At 38.4% G+C, this 12,177-nt stretch overlaps 1 protein-coding gene across 2 annotated transcripts in view; it reads right to left on the minus strand.

Moving 5' to 3' along the window:
* Positions 1-12,177, minus strand: part of LOC106095578 (embryonic polarity protein dorsal) — a 123,092-nt gene that overhangs the window by 61,065 nt on the left and 49,850 nt on the right. The window lies entirely within an intron of this gene.

Consider the following 12,177-nt stretch of genomic DNA (forward strand, 5'->3'; position numbering starts at 1 on the left):
TACGTTTTTCCGATTTACAGTAATACAGCAATAAAATGGTCATTTGTTAACTGATTCTCTCGAATTTCGACAGGAAGGATTTTCTTATGACTTTCGATACTATTGGTGAGTTTCATAGAAATCTGTTCAGATATATATATATATATCGCCCGATTTTCATTCCTAGACCCACTGCAAGCGCATTTATTGTCCAATCTTCTCAAAATGTTGTACAACGGTTTCCTCGACGAATTCTACAATATCCATAAAGTTTGGTCGAAATCGGTTCATATGTAGAAATAGATAATTTGTTGTCATTTGTCAACCGTAGTTGTTACATTTTGAACATATTTGCTTTGCTCGAAATTTAATGCAGGAATTTAATAATCTATCTGGATACATGAAATTTGTTTGAGAATTAGATGTAGCCCCCCTTTTGTGTTTATAGGGTAGGTGTAGGGAATTATAAAGCCGCCCGACTTTTGCCTTTGGTGAAGACCGCATTCGGTACCCATTCAAAGAATACAATTGCAGAGTCACAAGTTGTGAAAAAATTTGTCAACGCCGACTATATGAAAAATAGTATATATATATATATATATATATATATATATATATATATATATATATATATATATATATATATATATATATATATAAATTTGAACCGATTTTCGCCAATATTCATAGCGTTCAACCTTGGCCGCAAAAGCGGAGATCTTTCGTCTTCTTGTGAGGCCTTATTATAAAGTTCGCAAATTTCAGCGACATCAGACAAAAATGCGGCTTTTATGCGCATAAGACCCTAAATCGGCAGATCGGGTTACATGGCAGCTATATCCAAATATGAACCGGACATTTCGTAGAAGTTGTACTGAGTTCTATGGGCCAAATAGTATCGACATGTCGCTACGTCAGTATAAATTTCGGTTTAATTAATTGCCAATGTAGTTAAATGCTCATGCACTGGGTCGTAAACAATAGAATGCAACATATTCCGTACTAGGCTTTAAACTCTGTACTAGGCTTTTAACATGAACTACCTATGACTCTGAACGTCTGTGTCCAGATCCTGGCGAGAACATAAGAAAAAATGTCAGCGGTGGTTATCCCCTCCCAATGGATAGAAACTATGTAAAAACTAAAAACTGAAGGTGTCGCCCTGCAGCACGCCGTTCGGATTCGCCTATAAAAGGAGGTTGCTAATCGTCGAGCTTTAAACATGAATCGGACAGCACTCATTGATATGTGCGAACTTCAAAAACTCAGCTGTCATGACTCAAGTTATAGATAGGTACTTTAAGTGGTTCGATTAAAGGTATTCGACTGAACCAACTTTAAACTAAAAGGTCTTAGACCTAGCACTTTATTTGAGATTCTGAATTTTCAATGTTCCTCGACAATACAAAACTAAAATAATCTGTAGAGATTTTTAAATACATCCACTTTGAAAATTCGTGCGCACGAAGTGTGATCAAATTCTGTTTTTGAAAACGAAAACTAAGTTTGAAAGAATTCAATTCTAAGAAAAAATGGAATAAAGGTATCTCAATGGCTTTTTCTGCGTTTTGTAGTTAATGTGTCCTTAAAGACCAAAAAAAATTCTGCCCGAATTTTTTTGACAACAATACCCAACAAACCCATTTCAGGCAAAGATGGTTTCCAAACCGCCATTTTCTGTAAATTGGCTGTGGAAGCTACAAATATTGTTTGAGGCAAAAAATTTTTTTCATGTGTTTAGGTGACATAAAACCAACATAAGCCCGAATGAGGGATCTATTCAAAAAAAAAAACAGCCCGAACAACTTTAAGGCCCTGCCAAGAGGCGCCTGTAACACCTACGGCCTTGAAACTTTGCACATGATCTCGATACCTCAGCCTTAACCGTTATAAAAGTTATCTTTACCCGTTGTCAAATGACATATTTGTACTAGGATTATCCTAACTCGGATTAATCATAACTCGGATTATCCTAAACACCTTTTAAGCGCTGTTTATAGGTATAACGATTTGCATGTTCAGGCTGATGTAATAATGTTATTGTTGTATCAGTGTGTTGTACAATGAGGCGACAGCCCTTGCCGATGAAGGAATCCATCGGGTCAATCCGGTTCGTACGTACGGCTGCCATGGGAATGCATAATAATAATAATAATTAAATTAAATCCCGTTTACACTGTTCTTTAAAACCGGATTTAATGACTCTATCAACCGTTTTTGCTTCATAAAATCAGCTGACGAGAGCCTTAAATCCGAATGTAATGAGCTGTGTAAACGGGGTTTTATGTTACATTTATATACAATACATATACTCGCAGGCCAGGTGTGCTTCGCAACACCCTAAAGCAAATTTGCCCATGAACATTCCATTAAGGATCAAACTTCTCACATATCAATGAGTGCTGTCCGATTCAAGTTTAAGCTCAATGATAAGGGGTCTCCTTTTTATAGCCGAGTCTGAATGGCGTGCCGCAGTGCGACACCTCTTTGGAGAGAAGTTTTACATGGCGTAGTACCTCACAAATGTTGCCAGGAGGGGAAAACCACCGCTGAACATTTTTTCTGATGGTCTCGCTAGGTTTCGAACCCAGGCGTTCAGCGCCATAGGTGGACATGCTAACCTCTGCGCTACGGTGGCAACACCATAAAGTGGCTAATTAATGTTGAATGTTTCTTTAAATGATATGAAGCTGGTTCCCAGAGCCATGGATCTTTTTCGGATCTACGTTACTTTATTTGTTTATCGTATGTGCTTACTAAATCCGAATAAAAGTTGTAAAGTCTCATAGGAGCTTACTGGGTCAAAGCTATTCTAAATGTTACACTTATACGTAACAACGTTTTGCAAATTTCGCCCCAATCCTTTCAAAGTGTTTTCACCACCTCTGAAATTTTTTCTGATGTTCTCGTCAGGATTCAAACCCAGGCGTTTAGCGTCATAGGTCATTAATTTGAGTCCCATATTGTCCCTATTGCCCTTCATCCCAGAAAAGGGATTTTGTGGCGAGCCCCACATATTGTCCCCAAATTCGAATATCCGTTTTTTTAAGTCCTACATTGTCCCGGTCGTTCCGCATAAGCGTTTGTAGGATACTTCGAGGATCTCAGACTCTTGTTCCCCCATTTTCGTACTATACTTTCAAAGATCTCTCATTTAAGTCCCATATTGTCCTTAACCTTCATTTTAGTTTAGAGTTTTTTCTTAGTCGTCCAGCTCACTGGACACATGTTGTCTTAAATGTATGTTTTTGTAGTTCCCTTTAACATGTGCAAACATTTTTTTTGCCTGAAAACAATATTTTTAGCTTCCACAGCCAATTTACAAAAATGACGATTTGAAGACCATATTTGCTTGTAATGGGTATTTTGGATATTTTTTGAAAAAATTTGGGCGGAATTTATTTTTTATTTTTTAAGAACACTTTTATATGTAAAACACAAAAAAATTAATAAGATATCTTTTTTCGTTTTTGTTTATCGTAGGTTAGATGAGGAGGAAAAGAGTGTGCGGATATTAATCAGCAATCAGCACTCTAAATACTTAAATGCTACCTCAAAAAAGAAATCTAAGTACGAAATTCCGAATTGTGTCTCCACCTAATTACCGGTGTCTGCTAGGCGCGAAAGCTGGGCAATGACATAGGAAATGCTCCAAAGTCTCACCTACACATGCTATCACTTAACGCACCGATTCACGAGCTCACTTATGAAAATAATCCGTTTTTTTAAGTCCTACATTGTCCCGGTCGTTCCGGGAGTAAGGCCTTTTTTCACTTACTTGGTGTAAGACCTTTTTTCACTTGATTATTATTAATTAAAATTTTAATTGTGTTTAATTATAAAAACAACAACAGTAAATGTGATTGTCTGCACTCTTGAGTTAAATCGCAACAGCCTAATCACTTCTGGCTAAGTTGTAAGTAAATGTTGCTTTAACGTGTGACTTTTCGAAAGTCCTGCCTACAGTTTCAGCTCTCATCTGTGACTTGGATTCCATGTTTCGAAAGGCTTTCAAAAAATGAAAATGTCAATTCAATCTAAATATTTGCGTAAGACTCCAGCCCGCATCACAGCCACATATACTGTCAAGTTTGAAGCATTGCTTTATCATCTGCGCCAACAAAAAGTGCGTTGCTTACTTACTTGATGGCGACGGCGTTGGCTGCAGCGCTAGAGATTAGAAGCAGAACGTGCTTGTCCAAAGGGTTAGCTCGCACTCCAGTTTAAGATTTATTAACTGTCACCGCCTCTGCTGCTACTGATATGTGTGAATACTTTTGTTGTTTTGTGAATGTGTGTGTGTTTATTTACTGTTTTTTTATTGCTTTACAATTGCGCAATTGATCGGTATTTTATTGAATGTCTGTCTAATCTTGTGGCGATCAGAGCTATCGGCGAAATCAAAATTATCACTAGTGTCCCATGTGATTTGCGGTTTATGATGTCTTCTTGGGTTCACTTTTCCGTTTGTTTTTGTAATTCCACTTGTATTTACGTTAAGTAATCGGTAAAATCAAAGTCGCTCAGATGTTGTGAATTTCTTGTTTTTGTTTTAAAGAAAATTTTAATTCATTTTTTGGTTCAGGCCTTTATTTTCTTTTGGGCAGAAAAAGAATAAACAACCGTTGTACATCTCTCGAGTTTGAGCACTGAAAACACAAAGGCATCGCGATGGCTGGCGATTCTTTCTAGGGGGGCTTCTGCGACATTTAACGATGGAAATACACCAACGATCGCCGAGGGATTTTGGTGCCAAGTCTCTTTTACACTAGAAAAACGCCAACCTGCTATACAGCAAAAATGACGTGTACATATATTGTTTGTACTAAATGTACAGGACAGTTACATACATAATTTAAAAACTTACTTATATATTCTCTAGAAATGAATGAAATAGACGAATGACAACTTTTTTTGCGCTTTTTAAAAAATTTTTCCCACATCTTCATACGACTCATATTATGAATGTAGGTATTGATGAAAACAATCTATGATTGGTAAATCCGCACTGACAAAAATTTTGTCATAATTTTTAAGACATAAGCCAAATATCACGAACTTAATAAAAGAAAACCAATTTTCCAATTTTTTAGGAAACATTTTTTTGTTGATATATAGGATATTTTTAATCCTAAATGATAGCTCAATAAATCCTTAACTGTGCGCCTTGTTATTAAAGACACAAATATTTTAATGAAGGTAAGAAGTCGTTGAAGATTGAGAAATTGACTTTGGGAAAGTCAATGTTGGACCTTAGCTAAAGACACAGAATTGCCTTACAAAAAGGAACGTCTTTAAATGTTGATTTTTTTAAAGCGATTTTTCAAAATATAATAATTGAATTGGGTCATCTGCGAAGTAAAATGATAATAAATGAGCGATCGAAATTCGAAACGAAAGGTTGTATCCGTAAGTATGTATGGCAAATTAAGGACAGCATCTTTATTTTGAAAAAATCTTTCCGATAAGGAAACAAGTTTTTTTCTTTGCAAGTATTAAAACGGATCGAAAAGAAACGGAAGTAGATCTACTTTTAAAAGTACTGGTCGACCCAAATTCTGATCGTTGAAATCATGACTTACTATCTGTCGACAATATAAGCTGTAATTTAAACTAGGTCTGCCATCAGACCCACTTAGACGTTTTCGTCCATTGTGATACAACAGGAACAGAAGAATGAAGATGCCTTCTAGTTCCTACCGTTGTACCATTCAGATCCCTTTAAAAAGCTCAATAACTTGCGAATGTTCACATACGCTAAAACAGTCTGGTTCTCAAAGAAATGAGAACTTAAAGTGAAATTCCTTCTAACTGCTAGTGCGGGACACACACCCAAAAGGTGTTCTGTAGTCTCTTCTTCTTCGATGTCCCTACAGCTTCTGCAAAAGTCGTTGCTGGCAACCTTCAGTTTGTCTAGCTGCCTGGTTGTCTGAGAAGATATTTATGCCAATCGTCGTAATGACATTATATCTAAGCCATTCCACCACTTCCTTAATTTTAAGGATCTCCGCTTTATACATACTGCAGTGGTGGGGTTATCTTTTCGATATGACCAGTTCTAGATTTTTAGAGTATACCCCAAAGCCCACCAGGTCGTCTAGTTTGGAACCATCCGTATAAAAGTCTATGTAACTTCTGTTACCAGGGATATCGTAGTTCCAATCGGTTCTATTAGGAATAGTGGTACAGTAATTTTTATCAAAAAGCGGCTCAGGCAGGGTGTAATCCACACTGCCTGTAACATCAAGGATAACACAGTGTCCGTAGCCGCCACATGATCAATGAGAAAGCTCCCTTAACCTCACGGCAGTGGTCGCTGCAATTTGGGTAGCCACAATGTCGAGAGGCAGAAGATGTAGCATTAAATTCAGTGCATCAAATGGTGTCGTCCTCAGTGCTGCTGTGATGGATCCTTTTGATCCGGTTAAGTATTGAGGAGTGGGTGGACTTTTGAAGCGCCGACCACCAGACCACAACACCATAAAACATTATAGTTCTCAAAACTGCAACTTTTGTCAATGGCTCTCTTGCAGGTGTATAGGGCAAGAGTGGGTAACTCCTGCTGAAAAGAACTACGTTTGTCTTGCACGAATTTACGCCTAAACCACTTTCGGTAGCCCACTTTGCTGTGGCACATAGAGCTTGAAGTATACCTCTTAGAGTGCTGGGAAACTTTTCGCTAACCGCAATAGCCACGTCATCAGCATGTGTAACCACTTTTACACCTTTTTCCTACAGAGACAATAATACATTGTTAAAGGCTATGTTCCAAAGTAGAGGATACAGTACACCACTTTGAGGTGTTTCTATGATGATCCATCTGTTTAAATCTACAGATCCCAAGCACTATACATCTTTTAGTAATTCGATCGCACAACAATTTAGGTGTATGTCCATAGTGGCATGGGGCGGATTAACATCCGCACCCTCTTTTCAACCTTACCTGTAGCATTTAGCTATTGTATATTTCTTGACAGTAGACTTGGTCTACTGTGTGCATGTTGTTGTCGAGTCTGGCGATCTCCAGGGATCCTTGACACAAGGAATGTTTCTATCAACCTCTCAACAGTCTAGCATGAAGGTTGGCAGACTAATAAGGCGAAAATCTTTCGCTTTTGTATGGTTTTTCTACTTTTGGTATGAAAGTGACCTTTGTGTCCATCCATCACACAGGTAAAAGCAGAGTATATCTTCCTAAGCCAAGGAACTAGTCTATCAGACATAGTTTGTAATTCAACCGCAGTTTCCCTTTCCAAAATGTTGGATTTGAAGTTCAATTTCCTGTCCAGATAACAGTGTCCGTAGGCGCCGCATGACCAAAAAGAAAGCTCCCTTAGCCTTACATCAGTAGTCGCAGCATTTTGTCTAGCCACGATGTTCAGAGGCATTAGGATTCAGCATTAAATTCAGTGCATCAAATGGTGTCGTCCTCAGTGCGGCTGTGATGCATAAACAAGCCATCTTTTAGATCCCGTTAAATATTGAACAGTAGGTGGACTTTAGAAGCGCCATCCACCAGACTATACCACTAAAAAGCATTATAGGTGTGACAACTACAGTATATACATAGTCCATCACACGCGGTTTAACCCCCAACTTTTGCCAATAGCTTTCTTGCAGGTGTATGGGACAAGAGTTGCCTTTCGTGCCTTTTCCAAAAAGTTGGATTTGTAGTTCAATTTCCTGTCCAGCAAAACACCCAGGTTGCGCTTTCATTCTCTCCTTCCAAGGAGATAGGTCCCAATGTAAGTAACTTGTATCCCCTGCTGAAAAGAACTACTTTTGTCTTGCACGGATTTACGACTTTCGGTAGCCCACTTCGGTGTCGCACGAAGAGCTTCCTGAAGTATGTCTCTCAGAGAGCTTGGTCATTTTTCCCCAACCGCAATTGCTAAGTCATCAGCTTACAGGCCAACTTTTTACAACTTTTTCTTCCAGAGGCAATAATAAATTGTCAATGTTCCAAAGTGGAATAGACAGTACACCTATTTGGGGAGTTCCTCTGCATCTTTTAGTAAGTGGGTTATAAACCAACTATCTTACGGTAGTGTTGATACCGAGAAACTCCACATCGTTTATGATTGACTTTGGGTTTACATTATTTAAAGCACCTTCAATGTTAAGAATTGCTACCATTGTAATTTCCTTAACAGCGAGAGAACCCTCTATGAACGATAAGGTCATGAAGGGCTGTTTCAGTGGACTTGCCTTTACTAAAGGGTGATTTTTTTGAGGTTAGGATTTTCATGCATTAGTATTTGACAGATCACGTGGGATTTCAGACATGGTGTCAAAGAGAAAGATGCTCAGTATGCTTTGACATTTCATCATGAATAGACTTACTAACGAGCAACGCTTGCAAATCATTGAATTTTATTACCAAAATCAGTGTTCGGTTCGAAATGTGTTCAAATTTTGACAAATTTTGTTCAGCGATGAGGCTCATTTCTGGTTGAATGGCTACGTAAATAAGCAAAATTGCCGCATTTGGAGTGAAGAGCAACCAGAAGCCGTTCAAGAACTGCCCATGCATCCCGAAAAATGCACTGTTTGGTGTGGTTTGTACGCTGGTGGAATCATTGGACCGTATTTTTTCAAAGATGCTGTTGGACGCAACGTTACGATGAATGAACACATTTCGAACCGAACACTGATTTTGGTAATAAATTTCAATGATTTGCAAGCGTTGCTCGTTAGTAAGTCTATTCATGATGAAATGTCAAAGCATACTGAGCATCTTTCTCTTTGACACCATGTCTGAAATCCCACGTGATCTGTCAAATACTAATGCATGAAAATCCTAACCTCAAAAAAATCACCCTTTATATGCATGATGCTGCCAGGCGATCTCCAGGGATCTTTGCCCTTTCTAGAGTCTTCAGCAAAAAGAATGACAGACTAATAGGACAAAAACCCTTCGCCTTCGTATGGTAAAGTTTACCACAAACAGAGTATATGTCCCTAAGCCAACAAGCCAGTCTGTCGGACACAGCTTGTAACTCAACCGGTAATACATCATCAGGGCCTGGCGACTTAAAGGAGTCGAAACTTTTTATCGCCCAAAGGATATTTAACTCAGACACAATTTCCCTAATAACCTCCGCCGGATGCATACCAGTGACAACCTCTTCTGGTGCACATTTTCCGATGGAGAGCTTTTCAGAAATATGTATCAACGAATAGTTCTAATGTTTCCTCACTAGACATTGTTCATACATTCTCTGATTTCTGAATATATCCCATCGTAATAGGTCTCGAGGATAGGATTTTCCTAAGCTTAGAGGCCTCAGATGTATCCTCCACGGAGCTGCAGAATTGCACCCGAGATTTTTTCATACCCTTTCGCAGCTCGCCCTTGTACTTTCTTAGCTCAGTCCTTAAGATGTCTAAATCGTATGGTGCACTTGTGGCTTTTGCTCTGTTGAAGAGTTTTCTGCAGCCCTTCGTTAGACAAACCAGCTCTGGGGTCCACCATGACGGTCGCTGTTTGCCCCTTGTCTTGGTACTAGGGCATGCTGACACAAGCGTGTCATTCAGAGCCTTCGTGATACGCTTGACCATTATGTCTATATCCTCCGCAGTTTCCACTTCCTTTTCTGGTCCAGAAGAGATAGTGGTGCAGAATTTGTGCCGAAATTTATCCCAATCCGCCTTTCTTTTGTTTAGCCGTGGGACCACCACTTTAGCATTTTCTCCAAGGCTGAAACTAATATAACGATGATCAGAGAAGCTGTGGTCATCCAACACTTCCCAGTCGCATATTCTTCCGTGATCTGGTAATAAAGGTCGATTAATTCACTTTATTACAAATCGCCAGATTCCAACTTATAACATTCGATAAGCAGCGCATTGCCTTCATTGATATTCGAACTTCCCCATATCTGGTGCTGTGCATCAGCATCACTTCCTACAATGAGGCTCTATTCCCTGCAGAAGCGGCTTCAAGCAACTTAAGGCTTGAAGGCGGCATCACTGAATCATGTAATGAGACTTAGTAATTTCAAGGGTGGCTACTGCTGAATCTTCAGTACTTAGCGTCGAAGAAGAAAAACGTTTAGACTAATCTTTGCAAGAAAACAGGCTATGTATGTCCCATTCTCCGTTCCCTTCAGAAGTTTTAATCTAGGAATTCGTAATTCACGAACTATTCCTCCGCACACCCATGGATCCTGGCCAAGAACCACGTTAAATACTCCTACCACCAGACGCACCTTCAGTGCAGCCGAAGCGGACTTGCTATAGTGGAGATTTATCTGCAGAAACCGGGCCAAGATCAGGATTCAAAATATCACCTCCGTTGTGTTTGCCTCATCTTCTGAGTCCACCAAGAGTTCATCCTCACAAGATTTGTTCGATCGCGTCATGAGACCATTGTTGAGAAACCATTTCTCTTCTAATGTTGAGAAACCATTTCTTTCTAATGATAAGAATCGGGCGCCGTTTACACAGTTGAACTTCTTTATAACGAACTTTCTCATTACGGGTTGTTATTGAATAAAAGAAAAACGATTCGTTATTGATACGAATGAAAATTGAAAACGCAACTTTTTTTCATCCTTTTTTTCATCTTTTTTGCCAACTTTTCTCTAACAAATATTTCTCTGTAATTAATTGTTTAAGAGCTCAATTTGAAGTTCTCACAAGAGCTAATCGCTCATTTAAGTTTAGAACAGTGGTACCCAAAATGAATATGAGAACTTGTGTGTGAGAGAAAGTAAAAGTGCACAGCAAGAAATTCTCAGCCAGCATTCAGTGGTCAAACAGACAGCGACCTGTAAACACGTAAGGGGTGTGTTTTTTTCTCACGCTTTGTAAGAAAATTTTATTGAAACGTAAATTACAATAAAAATGTTTTGATATACCTTTTTTAACAATATCAAATATCTACCTTTTTTAACAATAACCAAGCATATAGCTCTTGCTAGCTCCTTCGCTAATTTTGTTTTTTCATTTATTTCCTTATTTTCTAGTTTATTTATCCATTCTTTAAAATTTTATACCCTCCACCTAGGATGGAGGTATACTAATTTCGTCATTCTGTTTATAACTCCTCGAAATATTCGCCTGAGACCCCATAAAGTACAATATTCTTGATCGCCGTGACATTTTATGCCGATCCAGCCATGTCCGTCCGTCTGTCTGTCGAAAGCACGCTAAAAGCTAGCTAGCCGCTTGAAATTTTTCACAAATTTTTCACTTGAGCCACTAGAGGGCGCAATTCTTATCCGATTTGAATGAACTTTTGACACGAAGTATTTTGTTGTGATATCAAACAATTGTGTCAAGTATGGTTCAAATCGGTCCATAACCTGATACAGCTGTCATATAAACCGATCTGGGGACTTGAATTCTTGAGCTACTAGAGGGGGCGATTCCCATCCGATTTGGCTGAAATATTGCATGACGTATTTTATTATGACTTGCAACAACTGTGCCAAATAAGGTTCAAATCGGTTCATATCCTGATATAGCTATAATTTAATTGTGGTCCGAACCGGACCATTTCTTGATATCGCTCTAAAGCAGGGCAAATCTTTTCTTTTAACCTTTTTTTTGTCTAAGAAGAAATGCCGGGAAAAGAACTCGACAAATGCCATCAATGGTGGAGGTTATATAAGATTCGGCCCGGCCGAACTTAGCACGCTTTTACTTGTTTTCAAATAAGTTATTTCTTTTTCATCGAAAAGGTTTTCTTTTACTTCAGAACTTAAGTTATTAGTTTCGCTATGAAATTTATTAAAATACCTTTTAAATGTCTTGTAACAAACGAGGCATTGCATGTTTCTAAAAGCATTCTAACGATAAGAACTAACCTGAATTAATTATTTGATAGCAACATGTTTTTTCGTTGAGTGTATTTGCAAAAATTATGCGTACACCCCAAGCGCATGTTCATTCATTGCTGTCTGAACAACGACTGAAACAAAGAGCGTAAGCGTACGTGTGAAATGGGCATATGAACTCGAGCGTAAAGAAAATTTTCTTTTGGCCACCACTGCTTTAGGATCTATGAAAATCTATTTTTAAAATGAGAATAATATTTTATTTCTAAACTTTCGAAAACTTAATTCGCATTCACCGCTTATGAAAGGGTTTTCCTCTTTTGAACAAAGTGAATTTGAAAAATGAAGTGAGATTCAATGCAAGGGCTTATATAATGGCAATATTTGGAAGGATGTTTAGAGTATGTTTTGCTTT

Source organism: Stomoxys calcitrans, chromosome 3 (assembly GCF_963082655.1).
Source record: "Stomoxys calcitrans chromosome 3, idStoCalc2.1, whole genome shotgun sequence".
Classification (NCBI taxonomy): domain Eukaryota; kingdom Metazoa; phylum Arthropoda; class Insecta; order Diptera; family Muscidae; genus Stomoxys; species Stomoxys calcitrans.